This window comes from Tiliqua scincoides, chromosome 2 (assembly GCF_035046505.1).
Source record: "Tiliqua scincoides isolate rTilSci1 chromosome 2, rTilSci1.hap2, whole genome shotgun sequence".
Lineage (NCBI taxonomy): Eukaryota > Metazoa > Chordata > Lepidosauria > Squamata > Scincidae > Tiliqua > Tiliqua scincoides.
The window spans coordinates 223,193,406-223,208,430 of record NC_089822.1 but is presented as its reverse complement, the minus strand read 5'-3'; the positions used below and the strand labels follow the sequence as shown (position 1 = coordinate 223,208,430).

Genomic DNA, 15,025 nt, shown 5'->3' with positions numbered 1-15,025 from the left:
AAAGGGATTAAACATTCATTGATTGGACCAAGTCCGTATCTGAATATCTGCAAAGCCCCTCTGCTCAATACACTGAAGCCCTGCATGTGTGCATTAGACACATGTTTCGTATCTGTATCTCATACACACACAGCAGACACGATCACTAGCATGGTGGTTATACGAAAGCAATTTGGAAAAACAAACATGCAAACAAGAGCTAGTCTTGCTTGACTCTGCATTAATGGGTTTATTTGATCAGTTTATTATTTATTTAGATATTTGCCTGGCTTTTCCCAAAGGGCTCAGGGTGGTTTACAACCTTCTGTTTTTGTTAATCGCAAAAGGCGTCTACATATGCATTATGAATAGCACCTACACTCACTCACTCACTGCACTCTGTGGAGCTATATTTATCATCTGTGCAAGGAGGCTTGCTGGTGGTGGCAGAGCACTGGAGCCTTTCCTAAACTACACCATCATCAGCAAGAACAACCCAGGAATGAATAACCCTTAAAATGGGACTGTGTGTTTTTCCCCAGCAAGGTGTAAAGGTTCCTGAATCCTCACAGTTCCTGTGTGACTGACCGACCGACCGACCGACAGACAGACTCTCTCTCTCTCTCTCTCTCTCTCTCTCTCTCACACACACACACACACACACACACACACACACACACACACACACAGAGGTAGGGGGTTATTATTGTGTTCAGGCAACTTCCCACCCTCCACCACCCCAACGCCACTGAAGGGCCAGGCAGAAACCAGAGGACTGCTGGCTGGTCCAGTTTGGCTCCCACTACGCAAGGAAGTTGACAAGCAAGCCCAAGGCTGCTTCCTCTTGGAAGGGGGAAATCCAGCCAGGGAGAGAGGTGGGCAAAGCATCCTCGAAGGCAGGGAGCACAAGTCATTCATCCCAGGGTCCAGCAGTGAGGCAGCCTGCTTGGAACTTGGGGTGCCTCCCTTTAGGCTGCATCCTCTGGAAGTCAGGGGGGTCACCAGAGGTTCAGAGAAAGACCATGCTGGGCTTGCCAGACGCCCAATGAATGGCCCGCTCTCCAGGCAAAGTTCTCCAACTCCAGGCACCTGAAGGGGTGAACTGCGGGGTGTGGGTAAGACAGGCTCAGGTCAGACTGGGCAATGACACTTGAACTGGGTGGGAGGTGAGAGAGACGGGGGGGGGGGGGAGAGATCCAGATCTGGAGACCCGCTATGCATCTGCACCGGTGGGGCCTGACTCTACCTGCATGATCTAGCTGGGTGCCTGCTTCCCTGCTTCCAAACGCCACCCCACCCCCACACAGCACCCCTTCCCCATCCCTCTACAGGGGAAGGAAAAAAAGTCACATTGTGATGATCAAACTTTTCCCTTCCCCAAATCAAGGGATGGAGGCGAGGAGGAGGAGGAGGGCAATGTTGGTGGCTGTGCCACGCCAGGCTGCGCCGGGTCCGCTGACTGCACCGAGGATGACTCGGAGGAGTGCAGTCACTTTCGCAGTGCGAAGCGGTTCCCCTCCCGGTGCCAGCCTGCCATGCCCAGCCAGAGACGCCGCCGCCGCCCCCCCCCAGCCCGGGCTTCTTCTCGAGGCAGCCCCGGGGAAGAAAGGAGGGGATGCAGTGCCGCTCGCCCAGCACTGCCCCCTCCACTCCCCCTCGTGCCCGCGATCCCAACCAGGCGGCAGCACCTCTGGAGCAAGTCATCCTCGCCCAGCGCAAGGCAGATGCGGAAAAGAGCTGGCGGCGGCGGCAGGAGCTCCACGCTGCGCCCCGCAGCCGCGCGCGCACGCACTCCGGCATCCCCGTCCTCGCTCGGCTCTGCAGCAGCCCCCCCCGTGCGAGCAGCCCCCCCTACCTTCTCACGGTGCACGGGGAGAGAAGGGGCGCCCCCTCCTAGCCCTCCCGGCGGTGGCACCCTGGAAAGGCTGCTGCGGGAGCTGCTCGAGGAAGAGCCACCCTGCCTTCCTCCCGCCGGCGCCGCCGCCACTTCCACGCCCGCTCCGGTCTCCCCACCGCCGCGCATCTATTCCCAGCGTGGCTGTGCTACAACCACATGCTGTGGCTGCTGCTGCTGATCCGGATTCCATCCCTTTCCCGGGCACGCCAACCCCCCTACACACAGGCACACACCCTTTTTCAGCCCCGCAGACCCCCTCCCGTTGTCCACACACACTTTGCATGGCAAGCGCCCCCCACGTCTCATTGTCAACTCTTCCACTCCTCTCCCAGCCAGCCTGCAGCCACCTTCTACGCATGGAGCCCCGGTTCCTTCCTTCCTTCCTTCCTTCCTCCCAGCCGGTTCCCCCCCCCCCGCGCCCGGCCCCGGGGAAGCCTCTCCAACCACATCGTTCCCGCGGAGCATTTTTTGGCCAGGCGAGGAGCCTCCTTCTTCCTTTCTCCGTCCCCACCCCCAGCCCACATTCGTTTCCCTGTTTGTGCGTGTGTGTCTCTCCCTGGGTGTCTTCCCTTGTGCGTGTGCCTTCCCTACTTTACGATCTTCAGCACAACACACAGACACACACAATCACACCCAAATCGCAGCAGCGCTACGGCGACGATCCCACCCAGCGCAAGAATCCAGCAAAGTCCTCTCTCTCCTCCCGCATGCAGGGAACAATCAGATGCAAGTAAAAAAGGGGGGCGGCGGCGTGGAGAGCTGCAAATCCCCCCCTTGCAAAGCAAGCAGAGGCTGAACAGCCCCTTATGCCTGTAAACGTGTCGCTCCCTTCCTATGGGGAGCAACTATTCCGGAGCCAAGCACTGCGATCCATTCTCGCTTTGCAACCACCCGCCCTTTGCAAGCACCTTCCAATGGGTCTTTCTTTCGCCCTGCACGATCAGTGCTTTTTTTTTGGGGGGGGGGGGGGAATGAGTATCCTGGGAGAAAGAAAAGAGGAAAGTTCAGACCTGGGCACTTACAGCTCGAACCGCAGCTTGCCTCGGATGTGCCTGCCATCGTTACATTCCACGCACCAGGCAGCCCCCCCGTCGCCACTCAGGGCTCCGCGCCTGCCTCGCTCGCTTTGCTGCTGCCCAGCATGAATGGAATGGAATGCAGCGCAGGGTTCCAATGGAACTCCAGCCTCGATCTGACTTCCCAGGGAGACAGACGGAGACACACATTCAAAGGGGGCTGCTGCTGCTGCCGCGTCTGACGCTCTCTCCCCTCTAGAGGGCGCCCACACCTGTGCAAGGACGGCGCACGAGAGGCTGGAAGGAGGGGAGAAGGGAATGAAGAGCAGGGGAAGGCAGGCTCACAAGCCCAGGGAGGCGGGCGCCTGCTTAAAAGGGCGATGCCGGCCGCGCAGCCCTAAAAGCGGCAATGCCCGCAGCTGTTCTCCAGCAGCACTGAAAGTGTTGGGTGCCAGGAGGGAAGGCCTTTCCTGCTCTAAGAGCTATTGCTCCTGAATCCTTAACTGCTTGCCTGTACAGTGCTCCAAAGGTGCTCTGCAGCAAATAAGAAAAGTGGATTGCACACACACAACACACACACACACTTTCTTACACTTTTCCAACCCCCTGCCACAAGTTTCATAGGCAGCAACTGTTACCCTGCACATGCTGGATCTTGTCTGATCTCAGAAGCTAAGCAGGGTCAGGCCTGGTTAGTACTTGGATGGGAGACTGCCTGGGAATACTGGGTGCTGTAGGCTTATACCATAGTCTTTCGAGACTGAAGGTTGCCAACCACCATAGGAGGCCAGCATGATCACAAACCCATTTTTAAAATGTGAAAACTGAGGCTGCCGAAGCATACCTGCTTGGAAACAAGAACCACTGAATTTCACATGGCTTACTTGCATGCGTATGTAAAGACATTACAGCCCTAAGAACAGTGTTTCTCAACCAATGGTACTCATACCCGTCGGTGGTACTAGAGGTGGGGTCTGATGGGACCCCCAGATCCCCGCTACCTGGCAGCGAGACCAGCAATGCCACGCAACAAGCAGCAGTAGGAGGCTTGGTTCAGCAAGCAGAGCTCCAGTGTGTGCTTTTTGCCCATCCACCCTGAGCCTCTCACCACTGTTTATTGCATTGTATCATCATCACCAGTTATTTCCAGTGGACTGTACAAAGTGGTACAGTGGGGGGACAAGCATTGAGAAACACTGTCTTAGAGGGAATGCTTAATCCAGTCTTGCAACTCAATTAAAAGGCTGCATTGCTTTAAAAGTGATTGTCTTCTTGCTCTTTATGTGGCATCAAAAATGTTCACAGTGATATATTTCAGACTAAACAACATCCATGAAATGTTTGAAATGAAATGAAACTTGTGAAAATGCCATTGCAGAAGAAAACGATATGCCCTTATCTCTGAATGGGTTTGGGTCATCTTAGTCAAAATATTAACAGGATCAACATTTCACCCAAGACCACACAGGGAACCCCAATTATGTTTCCAGCAAATCAGTCACCTGTAATTTCCCTGTTTTATAACTTGATTAGAATACAGACCATTTCCACTGACTTTTATGGAGCTGGGTTAGGCTGCAATCTAAATTATGTTTCCAGGGAAGCAACTTCTGTTGAAATGCTGTCTCCTCATTTTGTAGCAGGGTGTTGAAGAAGCAGGTTCACCCCCCCAAAAAAAACAATTCATCTCTGAAGTATTTGTATTTTTATTTATTAAATAAAATATTTATTTTCCACTTTTCTGTTAAAAAAAAAAATAGGACCTCAGAGAAGGCCAACAGCTATAATGACAGCAATCAATAAAACAATATAACATCTCAATCCTATGCCAGGGCTACTCCAGTGGGTGGCAAGCTACTCCAGCAACAGCTGTAATGAAAATGCCATAAGGCTCTTAGCCAGTGGCAGGGAATGCATGGCGCCAGCAGAGAGGCCAGTGCCAATTTGCACTAGTCCTCAGCACCAGGACTCAGATGACAAGCAGCAAGTGGTGAGTATCCCCGCAGGGAGGCTTTTGGGAGCGGGGAGGATGGGGGGAAGTGGGGAGGGGAGAACTTGGCGGTGGAAGAGTGGGAGGGCCAACACAGGCCCAGGAGGGGACAGTGATGGTGACAAAAGGTATCACTGGATCCTATTCACCCTCCAGAGTTAAGCTGCCTGACATGGATCTCCTTGGTTCTGTAGCAGCTTAAGGACTGGCGCAGATCCAAGTAGACCCATCAGGGTCAGCCATGCTTGACATGGTTCCCTGATCACACAAGATATAGTGGCAGCCATTTTGGCACTGCTGTACCACTGGGTACTCGGGAAAGATAGGATTGGGCCCTAAAGCATATAAACAGAAGCTCTAAGGATAGTTTGTGAATGCTGATTTTTTTTCTTCACCAAGGCAGACATTTTTACTATGTATGCTTACAGCACCGGCAACAGGTAGGAGGAAGAAGCTTCCCGTAGGCTTTGCAATTGGAAAGCTGATGTTAAAAATAGGTGTGTTATCCTACTTCATATATTTTTTTAATATAAAAAATGTGTGTGTTTAAATTTAATAGTTTATGTCCCATCATTCAGCCCTAACGAGCCCAAAACTAGTAGTCAGTTAAAAAATAATAAAATGCAAGCAAAGAAAATAGACATCACTGAAGAAGCAAACAGAAACCACCGCATAGAATATAAATCGCCACTTGGCTCTGTGTATGAAGAACATACCCATTCAGAAAAGGGCCCCCAAAGAATGATAGAACTAACATGTAAAGCTGCACTAAAGAGTACAACATACATACAATACCATAATATTTCAGTGTTGTGAAACACACTTGGGAGCACAGTCTCAAAACCTTTGGTCAGCTATTTAACTCTCTGTGGAGTCAGAGTATTACACCACCTGCAGCCTTGGGGAAGCCAATGCACTTGAAAGGAAAGAGCTAGTGATTATGTGAGCAATTCCCAGCCTGCTTGCAACATTTAAAAGTACATTTCTTGTGTGCAAGCATGAGGGCTGAGTGCCACCTTTGCCTAGTGTTTCTGATAGCCACAGGTGTATAATCTGGCATGAAGTCTCACATGGACAGGAGGCCGTGGTGATACCTATATGCACATTACCCAAATCACCTTTCTCCTGTAAAAATTTTATACCCTGAATTTTAGCACTGTGAAAGTATCAAAAGATACTACTCACCCCTGCTCACCCTCTCCACTCTCTCACTCTTTTCATTGTCTTATAATCCCCTCGCACCCACCCCATCCACTTATAATTAAGGAGAGGGGAAGGGTTTCTCCCAACAAATGGCATGCAAAATCTAAGATTTTATAGCTAAGGATGCTGGGAAGTTGCTAAGCTTCAGAGTTGCTCAGAGGTTGGTCGAAGGCATGTGGCCAGTGCTGCACCCCAAATCAAGCTTTCCACTGTTGACAACAAACATCGATGCCAATAAAATACCAGTCTATTTCTGAAAGTGCACATCACATTCCAGATCTTCACTGAGAGCCAGGATGGCGTAGTGGTGGTTCAGGAGTTGGACTTTGACCTGGAAGAGCCATGAAGCTTCCTGGGTGACCTTGGGCCAGTCTCTATCTCTCAGCCTCACCTCCCTCACAGGGTTATTGTGAGGATACAAGGAGGGAGAGAACCATGTACACTACCCTGAGCTCCATGGAGGAAGAACAATATAAAAATGAGAAAAATAAATACATTTAACAAACGCTGAATCACCCATCCTTAAGGCTGAATCATTCGTCCATATGAGACAGAGAGTAATTGTACCAGGGGCCAGGCTCTCAGGTTGGCTATTCCTACTATCGTGCTATGTACCCACTTGGCCAATCATATTACTAGTTTAGAGAAGTGAAAGCATATTGCAGTTGCTAGGACAACCACAGAGCAATTTCTTTACTAGACTCTTTACCTGAATCAATGTGGCCTCACCTTGCTTGCACCTCCTCTCACTCCTGGTCTCATTATTCAGTAATTTATTAGTAGGGCCATTGGGGGATGTGAGCCCTCCACCAGCAGCATGGTGTGGCTTGTCAAATATCAAAAAACCGATGGTGTGCCCTGAAAATTTTAGTGCCTTATCAGTGTGTCATGAGATGAAAAAGGTCTAAAATTGTTGCTCTACAGCAGCGTTCAATAATCTACAGCCCGTGGGCTGGATCCAGCGCAACACTGAATCTCTCTCCTCATCGTGAGCAGCGCTTACCATTCCACTGCACCGCTCACAATCAGTCCACCCAATCTCTTCAGTGCAACCTTCTGTGCAGTTGAACCTGCCTGGAAATGTGGGCACAAAGCCTACTGAGGCAGATGTGACTGCCCAGAGTGTCGTGCTGAAGAGATCGGGTGGGTTGATTGTGATCAGTGCAGCAGAACGGTAAGTGCTGGTCTGAATAGGGGTCACTTTTTTGTTACGCAGTGGTTGCAAGGTTGTCCATACCGGGTAAGATGGTGGAATGCCTCATCAAAGATCCATACCGGGTAAGATGGTGGAATGCCTCATCAAAGATAGGATCTCAAAACACATAGACGAACAGGCCTTGCTGAGGGAGAGTCAGCATGGCTTCTGTAAGGGTAAGTCTTGCCTCACAAACCTTATAGAATTCTTTGAAAAGGTCAACAGGCATGTGGATGCGGGAGAACCCGTGGACATTATATATCTGGACTTTCAGAAGGCGTTTGACACGGTCCCTCACCAAAGGCTACTGAAAAAACTCCACAGTCAGGGAATTAGAGGACAGGTCCTCTCCTGGATTGAGAACTGGTTGGAGGCCAGGAAGCAGCGAGTGGGTGTCAATGGGCAATTTTCACAATGGAGAGAGGTGAAAAGCGGTGTGCCCCAAGGATCTGTCCTGGGACCGGTGCTTTTCAACCTCTTCATAAATGACCTGGAGACAGGGTTGAGCAGTGAAGTGGCTAAGTTTGCAGATGACACCAAACTTTTCCGAGTGGTAAAGACCAGAAGTGATTGTGAGGAGCTCCAGAAGGATCTCTCCAGACTGGCAGAATGGGCAGCAAAATGGCAGATGCGCTTCAATGTCAGTAAGTGTAAAGTCATGCACATTGGGGCAAAAAATCAAAACTTTAGATATAGGCTGATGGGTTCTGAGCTGTCTGTGACAGATCAGGAGAGAGATCTCGGGGTGGTGGTGGACAGGTCGATGAAAGTGTCGACCCAATGTGCGGCGGCAGTGAAGAAGGCCAATTCTATGCTTGGGATCATTAGGAAGGGTATTGAGAACAAAACGGCTAATATTATAATGCCGTTGTACAAATCGATGGTAAGGCCACACCTGGAGTATTGTGTCCAGTTCTGGTCGCCGCATCTCAAAAAAGACATAGTAGAAATGGAAAAGGTGCAAAAGAGAGCAACTAAGATGATTACGGGGCTGGGGCACCTTCCTTATGAGGAAAGGCTACGGCGTTTGGGCCTCTTCAGCCTAGAAAAGAGACGCTTGAGGGGGGACATGATTGAGACATACAAAATTATGCAGGGGATGGACAGAGTGGATAGGGAGATGCTCTTTACACTCTCACATAATACCAGAACCAGGGGACATCCACTAAAATTGAGTGTTGGGCGGGTTAGGACAGACAAAAGAAAATATTTCTTTACTCAGCGTGTGGTCGGTCTGTGGAACTCCTTGCCACAGGATGTGGTGCTGGCGTCTAGCCTAGACGCCTTTAAAAGGGGATTGGACGAGTTTCTGGAGGAAAAATCCATTATGGGGTACAAGCCATGATGTGTATGCGCAACCTCCTGATTTTAGGAATGGGTTAAGTCAGAATGCCAGATGTAGGGGAGAGCACCAGGACGAGGTCTCTTGTTATCTGGTGTGCTCCCTGGGGCATTTGGTGGGCCGCTGTGAGATACAGGAAGCTGGACTAGATGGGCCTATGGCCTGATCCAGTGGGGCTGTTCTTATGTTCTTATGTTCTTATGTTCTGGTGACTGCTGCTCTAGAGCATGGCCTTGAGCATGAAAGTTTCTGGTGCTGCTAAGGAAGGAGATGATACAAACAGTGCAGGGGGGCAACTAGAATGACCCACACCCATGTTCCATCCTAAAGCTGCTCCTTATTTAGTTTTGTTATCATTTTACCAATGTTGTATGCTTCCTTTAAAATATCTAATTAAAAGAACTGTTTATTGAAAGGAATGATGCAAATTTTTTTTAAAAGCTTATACATGTGTAGACAGATTTTTAGAAGTCCATGATGTACCATTAAAGCTTCCAGCAGCACTTGGACAAAAAAAAAAAAATCCTGCTCAGGCCAGCTCAGAACCATGCAGACACCCACAATACCTTGAGGACAGGTCCCCAGGTTAAGCAATGCATGTGGCCCTGGTAACAAGTTGTTCTAGATCTCTCTTTCCCAGGTAAATTTGAGGTAAGCCCTCTGTGCTAAGTTTGTGCAGTTGCCATTTTGTGCACTGTGTCAGAGTCATGCATTGGACACGGAGTGGAGGGAAACAGTGAGGGGGAAAGCACTGCCTTTTGCTGCCCATGATGTGCCTTTTCTGCAGACGGACCCAGGCTTTTATGCCTCAGAGCTGTCAGTTCAGCATCTTTCAGCAGCACAAAATTCACTTAACTCAAAGATAAAATTATAAGGAGGAAAAATCATAAAAGCCATAAAAAAAGATTAATTGACAGTTTCAGTTGATTATTTGTCTTTCAGAAGCGCACTCAGTGCCAGCCACTTTTATCATCTCCATTCTTTTTCTGACCCGGCTTCTCTCTGACACCCCTCTTATCAGTTCAGAAAGAATGTGGCTTCTGCTGGTAGGAATTCAGTCCTGCTCCAATTGGTCAACTCTAGCTCTCCCTCTTGGCCTTGCCCACTTCTCTTTCATCTGCTGGGGGAAATTAATTTGTCTCCATCTCTGTTTATTAGTCTGCACAAACTGGTATGACTAAGTTTATCACCTCTTAGAGGGGAGCCTCTCTACAACACCCATGCAACCTGCAGCAAGCTTTTATGTAATTCTGTGGTAGCAACATTGTTTTCTAAAGGCTAGGACAGAGAACATTAAGCAGGCCAAAGGGAATCACTGTAAGTGACAGAAAAAAAGACAGACAGACAGACAGACAGACCAAGCTGGGGGGACCTTGGAGTGGAGAAGCAGTGGGTGGAGAAAATGGCTCCTTAACCCTCTCCTTGCCTGCCACCTTTCCATTCCAGATTCCTCTCCCAAGCTGCTTTTTTCCCTATAGATTTCAAACCCAACTGAGGCTGTGCTACACGCTATGGTGGGAGAGGGGCTAATGGACAGCCTGCAGTAAAAATATTGTTCACTTACTTCCTAGTAGGCTGCCCAATTGCCTATGGGTCTCCTTGGACATATGCCACTAAAATGGTTGCACATGTGGGATCCACCTCCTCTCCCTCAATATGCCCCCAATTCCTCCCCCAGCATGCCCCATTACTCGCTCTACCTACCCAAAAGCCGCCCCCCCATGTCAACTTACCTGCTTCAGAGCATGCAGCAGGCCTCTGATGCTGCTGTTGCTTGGAAGTGGTGGCTCAGAAATGGCCACCAGCAGCATGCTCTGCATGCCATTTTATGCTCTGCACAACCGATTTATGGCAGTGGGACAGTGTCCTACTGCTGTAAATTCACTGATAGGATTTGGAAGTGAGTCTTTAACAACCCAATTCTAACTAACTTCCAAATACTGTGCCAATGAGGCGCTCACTGCATTTTGCCGGGGGGGGGGGGAAGGGAGCAGTCATGGATGCCTCCTCAAGGTAAGGGAACATTTCTTCCATTACCTTGAGTTTACAACTGCAGATGCATCGATGCTGGAAAATTAGTTAGGATTGAGCTGTTAGTCCCACTGAAATCAGTGGCATGTAAGCACATGATGAAGCTTAAAAAGTGTACCAACAGAATTTATTCCACTCAATAATGATACAAAAGTACCTTGCTTGGTATATCCATGGTAATAAGGACGATCAAGTTCCAGGAGCTCGTTACATGGTTGTTAGCTGTTGATGATGGAAATGCGTAGAGGTCCTAGTTCCCTGAAATGAAGATGGGCAGCCCATGCAGTGCCAGCATGGGCTATGCTGCATCCCACTGGGAGATAATGGGCTGCTCCTCATTTGTGCCCTTGCCCCTTACTAAGCCCCAGCAGCTGCAAAGCATCAGCTCAAACCTGCACTCGCAATTTCGCTGGCACAAGTTCACATTGCTCCATGCAGGTGGATCAGGCCCAGGAAGGGCTTGGGATTTGGCTTGTGCTGATGCTGCAGATCCTGCCCCCACCCCTGGCCCAATCTGTCCATTCCACCTCAGCTCCTCCCTGTTCTGTCTCCCCCACTCCATTCAGCCCCCTCACTACCCTCCCCCTGCCCCTGTGCTGGACTCACCTGCTTTGGCAGACATCTGTTGCTCTTCCAGCGCTAGTGGGAAGACTCCAGCCTTCCCACCAACATGCCTTGGTCTTGCGCAGCTGCAAAATATTTTACGGCACTTCTGCAGCAGTACACACCAGTGGAACATGCATCCTACCAGTGCAGGCCCTTGATAGGTTTGGGCCACTATTCTCTTTTTTTCTAACTAGGTGTATTAAAAGTCCTAGTGCACTTAGAAACTGAGGAAAATACAAGATGGAATGTCCTTGGTTACACTCATGTGCACCTGTTTTTATAACCATGTACAGCTGCTTGTGTATATGTGTAGTGTGTATAGAGAAAACCTCCCTTCAATTCCTGTTTGAGCAACAGTGAAGGTAAGTTGTGGGAACAAGAGCGGATGAGGTTTGGAGGTGAGAGGGAGAACTGCAGGTATTCTCCAGATCGAATTAAAGCTGGCAAAAGTTGTAGGAGAACTTTCAGTACCATAACGTCAGCCTCCTAGTTGAAACAGGCATGACCAGCTGGCAAAATTTGTATTTCTAAGCCTGGAAATAAGAATGTAGGCGCCATCACTAATTGTTATCCTAGAAATAGGTAAACAAGCCTATGTACTAAATAGGCATGCCAAAGGCAAAAATAAAGATGACTCTGATCTGTGTTGGTAACATTGCTGAGGATCCTTTTGTTTTAATACCTCAGCAATGACAACAAATGCTCTAAAAATATGAACCTTTTTTATTTCAAGAGCATATATTCAAGTCTATAGTCAGTTGTGGGGCTGTACAACTCAATGAGGACATATGCTCCAGCTATCTCTACTTATCCTGCATTTTCACATACTTGTCCCTGGTAAATCACAGTCCCAGTGTTCCCATTTTGTCTCTTGGGGCGATTTTGGAGTTGTCTTTTTGAACATTTCACAGAAACAAAGACCATTAGAGATGAAAGGGCTTTGAAGGCAGAGCCCACTGCTGTGTGCCCATTGCCTCTTTCACCCTCCGTTCTCTATCTATAAAACAGTAATCACAGCAACTTACTTAGCAGGTTTGGCATGGAGACAAGCACAATAAATTCTCTTGGAACCTCTCCTCCAAGTTCCTGCTCAAGATGCTTTGTTAAGCAAAGTCTTTCCCGAACCATCCTGGCTTCATCTTACACATGAGTCCATGACCACCCAAAACTTCCCTCCCCCATCCAGGGCCCATCTAGGACATTTTGGTATTTGAGCCAGAAAATCCCAATTAATACCATAGAAGCAGAGATAGTGCTCTTGCACAATGAGGCTTATGCAAGAGAATGTCCCAGCAGCTGAGGCAGCCGACGCAATCAGTCAGTCTCACACTCTGTTGCCCTTAATGGGTAACTGAAGCAGCTGCCTCACCTTACAACATGCTAGGCCTGCCTCTTAACTCTCTTTCCTCCTTTCTCTGATTTTGCACCATTTCAGAATCCTAGACTGTTAGGGTTGAAAGGGACCCTAGAGGTCATCTAGTCCTACTCCCTGCTAGATGCAGGCAACTGTGCAGCATCCCTCACAGGTGCCCACCCAGCCTCTGCTTAAAAACCTCCAAGTCTCCAAGAGAGAGCCCATTGCTGCATGAGGCAGATTGTTCCAGAGCTGGACAACTCTTACTTATGGGAAATTCTTCCTCATGTCTACCTTAAATCTACTTCCCTGTAGTTTCAGCCCATTGGTTACAGTCCTGTCCCCAGGAGCCAAAGAGAGTACACCCTCCCCTTCTTCTGAATGACAGCCCTTCAAGACAGCCATTATATCTCCTCTTAGTCTTTTTTCGTCAGAATAAACATTCCCAGTACTATTAATTATCCCTCACAGAACTTCGTTTCCAAGCCTCTGACCATCTTAATTGCACCCCTCTAAACCTGCTTCAGCTTATCAACGTCCTTAAAATGTGATGCCTAAAACTGCATGCCACCTTCCAAGTAAGGTCAAACTGGTGCAGAGTAGAGTGAAATGATTATTTCTCTTGATCAGGAGTCTACGCCTCTTTTAATGCAGCCCAGCACTGCATTTCCTCCCCCCCCCCCATTTTTTGCAGCTGCTTATTTTTCTTGTGTTTTCATTATCACGCACTAGGTCTTCTATTACCACCTATAACTGCCTATCAAAAGGAAGCATTTCTTAATATAACTGAGTTGCAGCTGTTCTATAAGAAGCCCAACGGATACACTCTGCTACAACATTCTTAAGCTTTAAAAGAAGGAAACAGTTGTGGTCAGTTTAACCAGGGCAGGGCAGGCAGTTGCAGAATAAAAATGAATACAGCCTAAAACAAGCAGACAATCCTTCACAAATGTATGAGATGAAGTGGGTTGGAGGCTCAGATACCGATTCTTGGCCAGCAAGTGGGGGGGGGGTATGACCCCCACCCCACAACATCATCCCTGTTTTCACTGTGAAATGTTGGTGGTTATACAAGATTCTTGCCACCATAATTACTTCCCCTCCTAGAGAAATCTGGAATTTGTCTTAAAGACATGCCCAAAATATGGGGTCACAGAGGTCTCAATTCCCCCTTTCCTCAGAGCTGGGGGGGGGTCTTGCATCAGGCAATGAAGGGAGAGCTGAGGCCTGAGGCCCTGCTGGAGCTTGCCACAAAGCCCAGCACTGCTTGGGCCAAATTCCTGGCAACTCAGCAGATTTAATCCACCTAAGTAGGGCTTTTGCATTACCCCTCCCGTCAGCACATCCTCCTGAAGAGGCAGAATTTAATACCTGCCTGATTGTGGCAGCTTTGAAGAGCCTTGATTCAGCTCGTTCTCTTTCAGGTGAGTGCGCGCGCCTCTCTCCCTTTCTCATTTTTGGTCACATTGCTTATTTGTGTATAGTTTACGGCGCCTAGACTTAAAAGCTTCCAAGACAGAGGAGAAAAGAACGAATGAACCAATTCTGACTAAAGGAAAGTGGATGGCATTGGGTTACCCCCGCCATCACTCATCCTTCTTCTTTTTTTTTTCCTCCTCTTCATTTCTAGAGGCTAAATTTAGGTGAATTCTTTTCACATTAAAAACTTGTCAGGTATTCACATCCAAAGAGGCTTCTGCTTTGGTCTCTCAAGGGAGTTATTGAGACAGAGAAAGCTCTTAAACTTGTAAGGGAGAAGGAAGGGAAATATTCTAGCAATCCCCTGCCTCCCCCTTAGACAGTCTCCTGCTTTCTGTGTTGGTTAGAGAGGGGCACCTTGGCCTCCTGTTCTCTGGTTACCAAGGCTGTCCTGTAGGCATAATTTAACAAGTGCTTCCCACGCTGGGCACAACCTGGGAGTGGGCAATTACTCTCCCCCCCCTACTGTATCTGCTACTACCACCGCCACCATTCCAAGCATCAGGAACATGTGTGTGGTAGCAGGGTGAGGATGAGGCGGGGGGAGGGGGTTGCAGGAAAGATGAAGTGATGGATATGCTTAAACATGCTCAAACAAAAAGCACTGTGATTCTCATAAAACTGATAGTTCCTCAGGGGACAAGCAATCTGCACAGCCAGACATTTGACTCTAGAAAACTAGTCAAAACTAGGTAGGGGGGAGCTCAGCTACAAACTCAGTGGAAGGTGGGGTATGTTGTTTCATGGGAAAGCGGGGGTGGGAACGTTTCATTCTAAAATGGCAGTTTTCCAGCAGTCAATCCTTGCTCACAGTTTTCTAGCAAAAATTCAAACAAAAAAGGATATGAATATTTAATTCCCTGGAATGCTTTGGTGATGCTTTTCCTACCTCCAGCAAAGCAGTGGGGTGGGGAAATTGTGAATAGTGGCCCA

The 15,025-nt window shown here is 48.7% G+C and overlaps 1 protein-coding gene across 8 annotated transcripts in view; it reads right to left on the bottom strand.

Annotated features, from left to right (window-relative positions):
* Positions 1-15,025, bottom strand: part of PLXNA1 (plexin A1) — a 400,969-nt gene that overhangs the window by 372,652 nt on the left and 13,292 nt on the right. For 4 of the 8 annotated variants that reach the window (XM_066617855.1, XM_066617861.1, XM_066617862.1 and 1 more), the window contains exon 1: positions 2,899-3,050. The exons of 1 other annotated variant lie outside the window; for it this stretch is intronic. The gene's annotated coding sequence lies outside the window, so the exon portion shown is untranslated. Of the gene's footprint in view, positions 1-1,834; positions 1,902-2,152; positions 2,196-2,886; positions 3,051-15,025 lie in introns of those variants that run through there. 3 more of the 8 variants (XM_066617857.1, XM_066617859.1, XM_066617860.1) reach the window with 3 other exon arrangements.